This window comes from Camellia sinensis, chromosome 10, assembly GCF_055761805.1.
Source record: "Camellia sinensis isolate YWXY chromosome 10, ASM5576180v1, whole genome shotgun sequence".
Taxonomy (NCBI): Eukaryota; Viridiplantae; Streptophyta; class Magnoliopsida; order Ericales; family Theaceae; genus Camellia; species Camellia sinensis.
In genome coordinates this window covers 140,839,876-140,851,970 of record NC_138970.1, presented here as the reverse complement: position 1 = coordinate 140,851,970, position 12,095 = coordinate 140,839,876, and the positions used below count along the sequence as shown (strand labels likewise).

At 40.4% G+C, this 12,095-nt stretch overlaps 2 long non-coding RNA genes across 2 annotated transcripts; one reads left to right on the top strand and one right to left on the bottom strand.

The window, feature by feature from the left end:
• Positions 1 to 7,535: 7,535 nt before the first annotated feature.
• On the bottom strand, positions 7,536 to 11,443 carry LOC114315722 (uncharacterized). The gene is made up of 2 exons (XR_003647876.2): positions 10,608 to 11,443; positions 7,536 to 7,772 (listed from the first exon to the last, which is right to left on the bottom strand). It is a non-coding gene; the product is annotated as an uncharacterized LOC114315722 (long non-coding RNA).
• Positions 10,039 to 11,658, top strand: LOC114315733 (uncharacterized). The gene is made up of 2 exons (XR_003647881.2): positions 10,039 to 10,343; positions 11,451 to 11,658. It is a non-coding gene; the product is annotated as an uncharacterized LOC114315733 (long non-coding RNA).
• Positions 11,659 to 12,095: the final 437 nt, after the last annotated feature.

The window sequence follows — 12,095 nt, the reverse complement described above, 5'->3', positions numbered from 1 at the left end:
AAGAGGAACATCAGGAACCCGCGGGCGTACTGTGTAATCTCCTCCAGAGTCTCGGGCTCAGTATGCCTAAAATGTGAAGAAAACCAGGTGTACTGGACTCGGCCCGAGGATCGGTCGACCGGTGGACGAGCTCCCAGTAAGTAGATCCAAGCGGCCTCCCACTGGTCCATGTCCTCGTCATATGGGATCACCCAGCCTCCCACGTCAAGGCCGGTCAATACGGCAAAGTTGAACGGGGTCATGGTCATATCCCCGGCGGATGAGAAATGGAAGGAGTTGGTGGTGTCCCACCACCTCTCCACCAGGGCGTCCATCAACGTCCTGCTAGTTGGATAGCGAGATATCCCGGCACAAAAAGGCTCGAATCCTGCTAGATCAACCCAATCACGGACGGCCTCTGGTAGCTCCGCGTACCAATCTCTTGCAATAATGGAGTCGTATCCCCGTGTAACACGGGAAGACACCTGCATTCACAGTGAGTACATATATTCAGTTTCAGAATGAAATAAACAAGCTGCATGCAAATGAGATATACAAGCTGCATGCAAATGAAATGTATAAGCTATATGCAAAATCAAATCAGAATTCAAGTGTTCGGGCTGCGTGTTCGACTCTCAATCAATGTGGGCTGTGTGTTCACCTCAAAGTCTGAGCCGAGTGTTCAACATTCAAGTGTTTGGGCTGTGTGTTCTACTCTCAACAAATCAGTGGGCTGTGTGTTCACCTCAACTTGGGCTGTGTGTTCAGATTTCAAAATCAGTGGGCTGTGTGTTCACCTCAACTTGGGCTGCGTGTTCAGAAATTCAGAGTTTGGGCTATGTGTTCTACTCTCAACAAATCAGTGGACTGTGTGTTCACCTCAACTTGGGCTGCGTGTTCAGAAATTCAAAGTTTGGGCTGCGTGTTCTACTCTCAACAAGTGTGGGCTGTGTGTTCACCTCAACAATGGGCTACGTGTTCAAAAATTCAGAGTTTAAGCTGTGTGTTCTACTCTCAACAAATCAGTGGGCTGTGTGTTCACCTCAACAATGGGCTGCGTGTTCAGAAATTCAGAGTTTGGGCTGTGTGTTCTCTTAACAAATCAGTGGGTTGTGTGTTCACCTCAACTTGGGCTGCGTGTTCAGAAATTCAGAGTTTGGGCTGCGTGTTCTACTCTCAAAATCAGTTGGCTGTGTGTTCACCTCAACTTGGGCTGCGTGTTCAGAAATTCAGAGTTTGGGCTATGTGTTCAACTATCAACATATATGTGTGCTGTGTGTTCACTATCTGGTTATGGGCTACGTAATCAGAAATTCAAACGTTCAAAACGCAAACAGAATGCCCTATCATGGGCTAAGCGTCAGAACAAGTTACGTGCTAAAAAGAGCAGATATGCATAGCAAGAGGCATGAAACGTACAAAAATGCGGAATACGTTGCAGAAATGTAAAAAAGGCGAAGTAAATACCTCTCGTGCCTCATGAGAGAGGTGAGACTCTGGCTCTCGCAAAAGCAGATCCCCAGGCGCTCGATCATCAAAATCAGTGAAGTGATAAAAAAAATAGCCCTCGGAAGGATATGTGCCCGAGGGGCGTACCTCTCAGGTATGAAAGGTCGAACCCTCGGGGGCAGAGCCATAATATCAGGATCATCCCCAGCGCCCGGAGGACCTCCACCGTGAGGAAAATGACCGGCCATTTTAGAAAATTTGCAAAAGGGAGCAAAAATGAGCAAAATGAGCCAAAATTGGAAAAAGTCAACAAAAGTCAACTCTCGGGAAATGAAAAAGTCAACAAAAGTCAACCCCCGAGGAAATCTTCCAAATGTTGAGACAAACTTACCTCAAGTGGTGAAAATGAGAAAAAAAGCACCGAAATCAAAATATAATCGGTCCAAAGTGATGAAAACTGAAAGATTTCGCGAAAACAACTTGCGTGGGGCGTTGGAAAACGCATATAGAGCTCAGATCTAAAGAGGAAAATGGTCTAGGTAGATGGAGAAAGTGTTTTCAGAGCTGAGGTTGTGAGGAATAAAGCTTTGGCCGAGTGTATTTAAAGAAATGGGGGCAAAAAGACCAAACTGCCCCGGATTTGGGCTAAGTGGTTGGCCGACCACCTTTTGTGGCAGGCCGACCACCCCTTTTGCAAGATGCTGGTCGGTGGCCTCTCCCTGGGACAAGACCTGGTCGGTGGTGTTCCCCAAGTGCCCACCAAGCTCTCTGCAAATTTTGGGAAGGATTGGAGTCCCCGAGACCTGAAAAAATACAAGAGAAGTGCACTTTCCGTCGCGAAATCACTCTACCGGAACTTCAACTTCAATTCTCGATGCGTTTCTCATCGTTGCTCGTCAAAAGTGAGATGTATCCTTTTTGAACATGTTGCGACCCCTCCGGGAGGTAAGCCGGAGGTCGCAATTGAGTCACCCTCATCGAAAATTCGCATTTCTTTGCTCGTCGTTTTGCTACAAAATCGCATTCGAATTCACACTTATTCTGCACTGTTATGCACGTCACTTGCATTCTCATGCACACCACTCATACTATTGTGCACGTTTCACAAGTGTTGTCAAATCCTCGTGCTAAACCCGCGTTGTCACGCGCGTTACTCCTTGCATTGCGATGCACCTTTCTATCGATGCCGCAATTGTCTGCATTCAATATCGCTTTGAACATGTGTTGCTAATTATGTTGTGCTTGTCGAGTTTCTTTCTTTTGCAGGCACGATATTGTATGCACGGTTTATTTGAGGCTGGTGCGACCAGACGAACCGCGTAGGTATTGTATCTTCTCCGTGTGAGACATGGCGAGAATTGAACAATTCTCCGCATTCTTAACTGCATGAAATGTAGTTGTTGCTTTGCATTCTTGCTTAAAACTGTTGCATCTATTGTGAATATGTGCTTCATTACAGCTTGCTGCATTCGCATGATCCTTGAGTTACCTTCGGCTTCTTGCATTGTCGGTTACATTTTGCCCCTGCCTGCGGGCATGCCTGCGGGCAAATCTCTGTTTGTCTTGCCTGTTTGTCTAAGTCTTCGGCCTTGTCAAAAATGGGTCGTCTCTGGGCTTTGACATTCACTCCCGTTACTTATGACTTCCGTGTTCTGTCAAAGAGGGGCAACTGTAGACACCCCATTTTTGACCGACCTTAAGACTCAGACGTCACCAGTTGAGCGCTCGATGATATTGCATATTGTGCTCGTTCAGAAATTTCAAAGTCCCGGCTGCAAGCCTCGCCTCTGGACTTCCGGACTGTTTCGTGCCCTGCCTCGGTTTGTGAACCAGGCTCGATTTTCTCTATTTTCTATTCCCAAAGGGAGAGAGAGGTCTCGTAGATCATCTCTCAGTGGCCGCAGGCTACATTTCTTGGTCGTAGGCCATTTTTTCCATTTGGAGCCCAGTTTCCGATTTTTCGGAGCCGACGGCCATGTACCTCAGTTCGGGACCACCTAACCACCTCCGTTTGCTCCGATTTTTGGTATACACCTTGTTTCCTCCCTTTTGAGGAACACTGTGGCCCGAGAGACCAACTTCGTGGTCGAACGCCACCTCCGGTGCTTAACAGCCCATTTTCGGGGCCCCGGGCCGCGCGTTTCGGTCCCCTGAACCTCCGTTTTGCATCCATTTTGGTTCATTTTTGGTGGAGACCTTATTTTCATAGTTAGGAAGCTTGTAGGAGGGTGGGAGGCCAGCAATTGTTCCAAAAAGCCAGCTTTATTCCTTCATCGCCCTCCAACGCCCGTTTTCCTCACTTAAAAGCCAATGTTGACCACCCTGGGGCCACTTTCTTGAACCCTAAACCCCATATTTGTGTTGTACACACCTGGGAGGCCACCAATATTTGGTGGCCGACCAGTAATTGTGCCTGACCCTTTTCACCCCCTCTAAAAAATGGTCTTTTTTCTCTCCTGGTTCACTTTTTCTGGGTTTCAACCACATAGTTGTGTTGTGCACACATGGGAGACCACCTTTTTGAGGTGGCCGACCAGTAATTATACTTGACCTTTTTGACCCTTGGTCGGCCGGCCATGGGAGATGGTCGGCCGGCCCCCTGAACCTTCTGAACCTGGCCGGCCATGACCCTCTCACCTGGTTACTTACAGCTGCACCCTCTGTTTCCCCCCAGATCCTGTATCCGATGGGGAGTCTTTTGGGAGGGAAATTTGAATTTGATTTTCCCCCCCTTTTCTCCATGCCTTTGCCTATATAACCAGCCCCTCAGCTGCATTTTTAAGGGTTACAAAATTTGGTCTTAAGCCCTTGCATTCAATTTCTTTCTCTCTCTATTCCAACCCTCAAAACCACCTTGCTCCTACACCATTTCTACATCAACCCATAGCATAAGGCCTCCATCCTCCATTCCAGCAAATTGAGGCTGCTTTTCAGAGGTGAAGAGCTCCCAAACTTGGTCCAAGAGCTGCTGGTCCATTGGTCTACAAGGGTGAGTCCCATTTTTCCTCTTTTGTGCCTTATTTTGCTTTGTATCTAAGCCATACTTTCTTGCATTTTTGGGCTCCAACCCAAACTGTAAATAGTCATATTTTGAGCCCCTTTTCATGTTTGATTAAGGGTCTTTCTCTGTTTGAGGCCAGCAGCTATCATTTGCCTCTTTAACTCTCTTTTAGGCCTTATTTTTGCATAGTATTTTAGGCCTATTTTTGAGTTGTTTTGGACTTTTCCATAAACTTTAAAATAACTTTTTTGAGCCCCTCTTCAATATTGTTGAAGGGCTCTCCTCTGTTTGAGGCCTCCTGCTATCACTTGCTTCTTTATCTCTCTTTTAGGCCAATTTTTGCATAGTATTTTAGGCCTATTTGTGAGCTGTTTTGGATCTTTCCATAAACTATAAAATATCCTGTTTTGAGCCCTTCTTCAACATTGTTGAAGGGCTCTCCTCTTTTTGAGAACAGAAGCTGCCACTTGTCTCTTTACCCCTCTTTTAGGCCTTTTCTTGCATGATAGTTTGGCCTTATTTGTGATTATTTTAGTGGCTTGATGTAAACTGTAAAGTGCCCTGTTTTGAGCCTCTCTTCAATTTTGTTGAAGGGCTCTTTTCCATTTAGGGCCAGCTGCTGTCCCTTTGTGTTTAATCTCTCTTTTAGGGCCATTTTTGCATGATAGATTAGCCCTATTTGTGTTCATTTTTGAGGTTTGTTATAAACTGGAAATATGCATGTTTTGGAACTGTCTTGCATCTGTCCTCATGCTTCATGATAAAATAACACATGTTTTGTATAGCTATAGGCCAATGCATATGCCTAGTTTTGTGTTTCGAGGCCATTCCTTGCATCGGGTGCCATGTTTCCAGGTTTCGGGATCATTTTGCTTCACATTTCAGTGCTGAAACTTGCATGTTTGTATGCCATATTTCGTGCCTTGCCATGCCTTGTTAGAGTGGCATTTGTGCCTTAGGATCGGTCCTCGGTTTGCGTGCATGTGTGCACGCATTTCGAGTGTCTCATTTTCATCTCGTGGCCACTGATGTGAGTGTGGCTGAGGTCCACTCATGTTGGTGTAAATCCATTGTGCATTGTGTATGCCATTTCATTTCATAGCATTGTGTATGCTAGGATGTATGTTAGCGCATTGTGTATGCCATGTTACCTCGTGCATCGTGTATGCCATTTCATAGCATCGTGCATGCTAGGTTGTATATTAGTTGCATTCATGCATGTCATGCATATTGCATTGTGTTTGGGATAGGAGTTAGCCCGAGCATGGGAAACGAGGGATGTTTCGTACTTCGAGTGACGGAACGTGTCTCAATTCCCGGTCACCGACACTCCGGATTATCCATGATGGAGTTTAGGTCTTGTTGTGTTTATATGTGCATTCATTTCACATTGAGCCATGCAATTCGACTCCTCGGCCATCATGCATCGATATGCGTGATTGGTGGCACGAGGATCGAGGACTACACTCCCTGAAGAGTAGTCATGCATACATATGTGAAAATACTTTGCCATGCCCCTTTGCTGCTCTCTGTCACAACAAATCAAGAATCAGCAGCCTTCCGGAGCTTGGCACGCATTCCAATAACAATTGCAAACAGAGGCAAACCGGGGCATCGCGAGGGATTCTCCGCACAAGGCAACCCGAGCATGCATCATTCATCATCTGGAGCAGATTTGAGGCAGTCCCTGCCTTGCATCCCAATTTATTGCTTTCCTAATTTAATTTGTTAATTAATTAGGGTTTTGTACATATTTGGACTGTAATTATTCATTTGGGACTGTATATTATTTATTCGGACCCTCTGCGCGAGGGCACAACTGTAATAAGTGTGCGTGTGTGTGATGTATGTCTTCCAACCCCACGTCTTTCTCCCTTTTATTTACCCACTTATGACGGTTAGATTAGGGCTTGTTTCAATTAGCATACAGTATGATAGCATGTTTGCATTCATTCATCTGTCTTGCATGCACCGGGCTCGGCGCACCATACTAACTGCATTGTATTTTCAATTCCAAGTTGAATACATGTTAGCTGTAGCATTTCATATGTCATGTTTAGAATAGCCGAGCCTACTATAGTTGCACTTTTGCATGTGTTGCATTAGGCATTTCTGTATAATTAGGATCATGCATGGATTTCTAATTAGCTTCTGTTTTGGCTTGGAGTACTCGGTAAGTTTTATGCTTTAGCATTCTTGCATGCGTGTGAGTGACTGCCATGATAGCATGCTTACCATGAGGCTAATTGCTTGTGTGATATATCTGCCTGAATGCCTGTGGGTGAAGGTTGGGTTATTTGGATTGGAACAAATCATTCATTGTGAGTTTTAAGCCCACTAGATAGTGGCAAAATCATGTTTTCTAAGCCCACCTGAGGGTAACAAATCCACGTCTTAGCCTACTTGCGGGTAGCACTATCAAACCATTTTCAAATAAACAAACATGAAACGTTTTGTTCCAATTCAGGCGATCCAATCTATACTTGTATGCTGTGCGCATCACATAGTAATCTAGGCTTATAACCGGAATAAGAACACATAATGTTTTCAAAAATAGATATCATGGTTAGTAGAGGCCGATCTTTGATCGGACAAGCGGGGGTGCTCACGAAGTGACCTTCCCCAATCGTACCCAAGTTCTCGCGCCGAGGCAACTTTGGTGATGATGGACACGTGGCCTTAGGAAAACGAGTCAGGGTTTCCTAAATTTCCCCAAATTAAAACAATTAGGTGGCGACTCTGTATCTGGCAAAGCAGTCCATGTTTGGCACTTCTTTCAAAATCTGTTTTCTCAAAACGATTTGCCGGATTTAGATTATTTGGTTCAGATTTAGAACCGTGACAATTTAAGAGTCCTGAACTGTAGTGAGCCCAATACCAAACGGAATGGGAGACCTCGTTTCTCTCGGGGCGTTCGGGGACGTCTACAATCATGGACATTGGTTTATGAAAAAGAATGGAAATGATGTTATGTTTTGTGAAAATGGAACAATGTATATGTTGATGATGATGGTAAAGTTGGATATGTAATATCCCTTCCATTTTGAAAATAATTGTCACGCTCCCAAAATAATACAATGAAGATAGCTCATATGCGGAATAAATATGAGAAACAACATACTTTCATACATCAGAGTTCACTGTTTGACAACCAGTTAAAAGCCTTATAGGCTTACATCTTTCCAAGTCATTGCTTGGTTATACAAATTGAGTCTCGCTCATTACAACTTAAGCCCTTGGCTTTACAAATAGCAAACATACACACATAATGCATAATTAAGAAGCTCTTGCTTCCTGAAAGTCCATCCATACTATTGGCTTGGAGGAAACATCTCACTTGCACCTGAAAATGATATTCCCGTATAGGGTGAGCCAACAGCCCAATAGAAATAATCTAACACAATTTATGAGATTTAGCAAAGGTATAAATACCACGTATATAAACAATACCGATACGGAAATATTCACAAGGCCTGTATAAGCATATGCCACTAAGACCAATCTTATTCCATTTTCCTTCAATTCATTTCTAGTTCAGATATGCTACTTAATTCATGAGTTAAATTCTTGAGCTTTCGACAACCAAAATGAGACTACAACTCAATGGTTTTCCAACTATGCAAAACACACATAAACACTTCGATCCTGCCATTTTACGGATATTTCGTTCGAAGGAACCGGCACCATTTATATATAATTTCGGGTCTTTCACCCAGGACACTCTGGCCAACTTGCTTTAAAATGGAGTTCATCCCCTTTCTCCTGCCAAACAAATATACATATGCAATATATTTATAGACATAATCATATATGGAGTACATCCCCTATCTCCTCCCAATAAACATACATATACAATGTATTTATAAACATAACCACTTATGGAGTACATCCCCTATCTCCTCCCAATAAACATACATATACAATATGTTTATAGCACGGTCATATTCAATGACAACCAATCAATAGATTAGCATTAAATCACCTAATCCTCATACAATTTCTACAACAATCATGATTATCCTCCACCGATAGCCCAATACATTTATCTCTAGACATATGTTAAATCTTAAGATAAATAATTATTTAAAACTTCCAAAGGTATGAGATAATACATAACCAATTTCACCACCTACATCTATAACCATCCAATTTAACACATTAAATGTTAATTCCAATTATTTATACAAAATAATCATTTTATCAAGTTAGGACAAAAATTTCCCTTTTTCCAATATTGACCCAAACACCCAAAATCAACTATTTTGGTACACCAAGATCTTATATTCAAACTCCATACTCATTTATCTCTCATACATCAAAAACTCCTCTTTTCATTTCACACCCAAATCTTAGATTTGTCCAAACCACAACCAAATCTCATCATCTATACACAATAGCAAATAACTAAGTTAAAAGCCATATTAGAGTGTAGAAAATCCCTACCTCAAATTTTGAAGAAGAAATGAGATGAAACCTCTAAAATTCGACGTTGCCGAAATTCGATTTCCACCGATCAAAATGTTACTCTCGCTAAGCTCTTCATTTTGGTCTCAAGACAGGGCCGGCCCTGCCATAAGGTAGGTAAGGCTTGTGCCTTAGACCCCATATTTTGGCCCAAAAATAGGGCCTCCAAATTTAAAAAATTGTTATAGGTTCAACTTTTTTTTTCTTTTTTCTTTTTAAGATCAATTTAAAGGGCCCCAAATGTTTTATTGGGCCCATGTATAATTTAGCCCATATTTATTTATAAATGTGTTTGGCCCATATTTATTAAAATGAAAATATATAAATAAATAAATAAAAAACAATAGGGCCCCTAAATTTGGTAAAACATATAAACATATATAACATAGGGCCCCTAAATTTGGTCCAAAAATAGGACCCCTAAATTTGGTAAAATATTATAGGCTCAATGTTTTTTTTTTTTTTTGGTTTTAGGATCAATTTAAAGGGCCCCAAAATATTTTTTTAGGTCCATGTATGATTTACTCCATATTTATTTATAAGTGTAGTCTGGTCCATATTTATTAAAATGAAAATATATATTAAAAAAAAGTGTTTGGGCTCAAGAAAAATAATACATACAATATATGGGCCCTATTTTTTTTATTTTTTATTTTTACCTTCTTTATCTATTAGATTTTAGTAGAATAAATAATTTTGCTCAAATTTTTTTACCTAGGTCTTTATCAATTTTAATTGAATAATTTTTTCCTAATTTTTTTGTTCTAATTTTGTTTTATTAAATTATTTTATTTATAATTTTAATAATTATATGTGTAAGTAAATTTTTTTATGGTTACAAACAAATAAAAAATTTGTAACTTATCGTTTTATTCATGAATTTTTTTTCAATATAAAAAGGGCCCCATTTCCGAAATTCGCCTTAGGCCCCGACGAACTAGGGCCGGCCCTCTCTCAAGAACATGGGTCTGAAGTTCACTACGCGTGCCCCTACCAGCCATCCCACAAAAAGGGCTAAAAACACACTGCCCACAACTCACAAGCCCAATATACACACTGCCCATAAATAACGTGGGCCAAACACATGAACCAAAAACCAACGTGGGCCAAGAATTGGCCTTTCCCACAACAAATGATCAAGTCACATGGATCATTACACTCGAAAGAAAATTTGTAAATACATCACCACCAGCAAGGGTGATCAATACTGTGCCCAGACCCCCAACAGTAAGCCACTTTTGGGTAGAGAAACCAAGCAATTCCACAAACAACGAAACAGCAGCAACCCATACTGCCGTATAAACAGCTTTCCCAGCAAATTGGAAGCCCATAGTTCTTGCATCATTACAGTCATTTGACTCCATAAAGAATTTTTGTGTTTGTCGAATCAACCTTGATAAACAGTATGCGAAGGCCAGCACTGTAGATTATTGGATCTAACACCCTGCAGGTAAGTGTTGTTCTAAGAATTCCTTGACTGTTTCCGCAGAAACAAGGTATGGAAACCCAGACAAATGAATTGTCTTACCCATCCAGTCCAAATGATTTTAAAAAGATGTAGAGACTTGAATTGCTTCGATTTACATATAAGCAGAACCTGAATAAACTCGCATGATGAAAAGAAATATACTGCAGAAATGACCACACTACTCATTCATTCATGGGTCGTTATGTATAAATATGTAAAACTATATGAGAGATGAGAGAGATTTACCACTTTCCCTGGACCGACTTCCAGGACATTTTCACTTGGTGTGAGAGGCCCCCATTTCTGTACTCTTCACCTTGAGCTGCCTTATGTGGTTTTCTTTATAAAATATTTTTCTTTCCATGCTTGAACCCCACTCCAGCACTCACTTCTCTCTTTTGAAAAAAAAAAAAAAATCCTCCACCACAAAAACATCATCATGCATATATTTTCTTCCTTTATTTATTTATTTATTTATTTATTTTTTGAGTCATTACAATAATAAGATTATATCTTTTGTTGGAAATTATATGTTGTATAGAAATATCTATTTTGGACTATCAGTGAAAAATAGTTTGATTGTTGTAGAAATTACATAAAAATTAGGTGAATTGAAATTAATCATTTCCACATCTTGCATTGAACATTGCTGCATACTTAAACATTGAAAATGTTTTGTTTTGAGAAAAATGAGTGTATACCTTAGTGAATCTGGTTAGGGGATGTGGTTATGATTGTTATGTTGGCATGTGTGTCCTAGGTAAAAGTCCAGAAATCCGCGCAATTAGGTGTCGATCCTTCCCATTAATACCGATAAAACGGTTTTAATAGTACTTTTATAGCCTACTGGGAAACACGTATCTAGAGATTCCCAATGTTTTGTAACCACTATCATGTTTTCTATTATAAAAGGATTATTTTCATGAATTGATATATAATCTGGCATTGTATAGTTTTGAGAGGGAAATGAGAAATGTTTGACAAATGGCATACATATGCATTCACCTTTTGACTTTGTTCAGATTCATATATTATGTTAAAGTATCTCTATTGAGTTTTGGCTCATCATATGTGGAAAACAACTTTTAGGTACTGATGATATGCCTCCATCAAGGACATAGTATGGGAAGACTTGGAGCCAAAGGTTTCGTTTTGTTATTTGATGTAATTATTTTTGTATAAGCATTGGACTTTAATTGTATTGAGTTAAACTCATTTTGATGTATCTAAGCATTGACTTTGAAAGATGTAGCCATTAGGGCATATAATTACTCGATTTTGCTTTTCTTTTAATTCATATATCCATGTCATATGCTGTAAATTCAGGATTTAGGATTTATAAATGTATACCTGCATATGTCATCTTTTGTATGATCAAAATTATAAATGGAATATCAAATGTGAGGTTCTTGATCATTTGTAAAGAGTGTTATGAGATGGACTGTTGTTATTTATTTCGCGGTGTCACATATTTAGTCAGGAAAATATCACTTTTGGCAAGTAAAGTGTTTTAGCTACAAAATAGTTTAGTCGCGGTAATTATATATTCAGCGACCAAAAATTTAGTCGACAAAAATCCTTTTTCCATGCTAAAATAATTTTTAATCACTAATTATTTTTCCCGACCTTGTATTTGCGACCAAAGTGGCAACTAAAAAAATTAATCATAAAAAACTTTTACCAACTAAAAACAGATTTTTGTCTATTAATTGACAAAAGTATAATTTCGTGTGG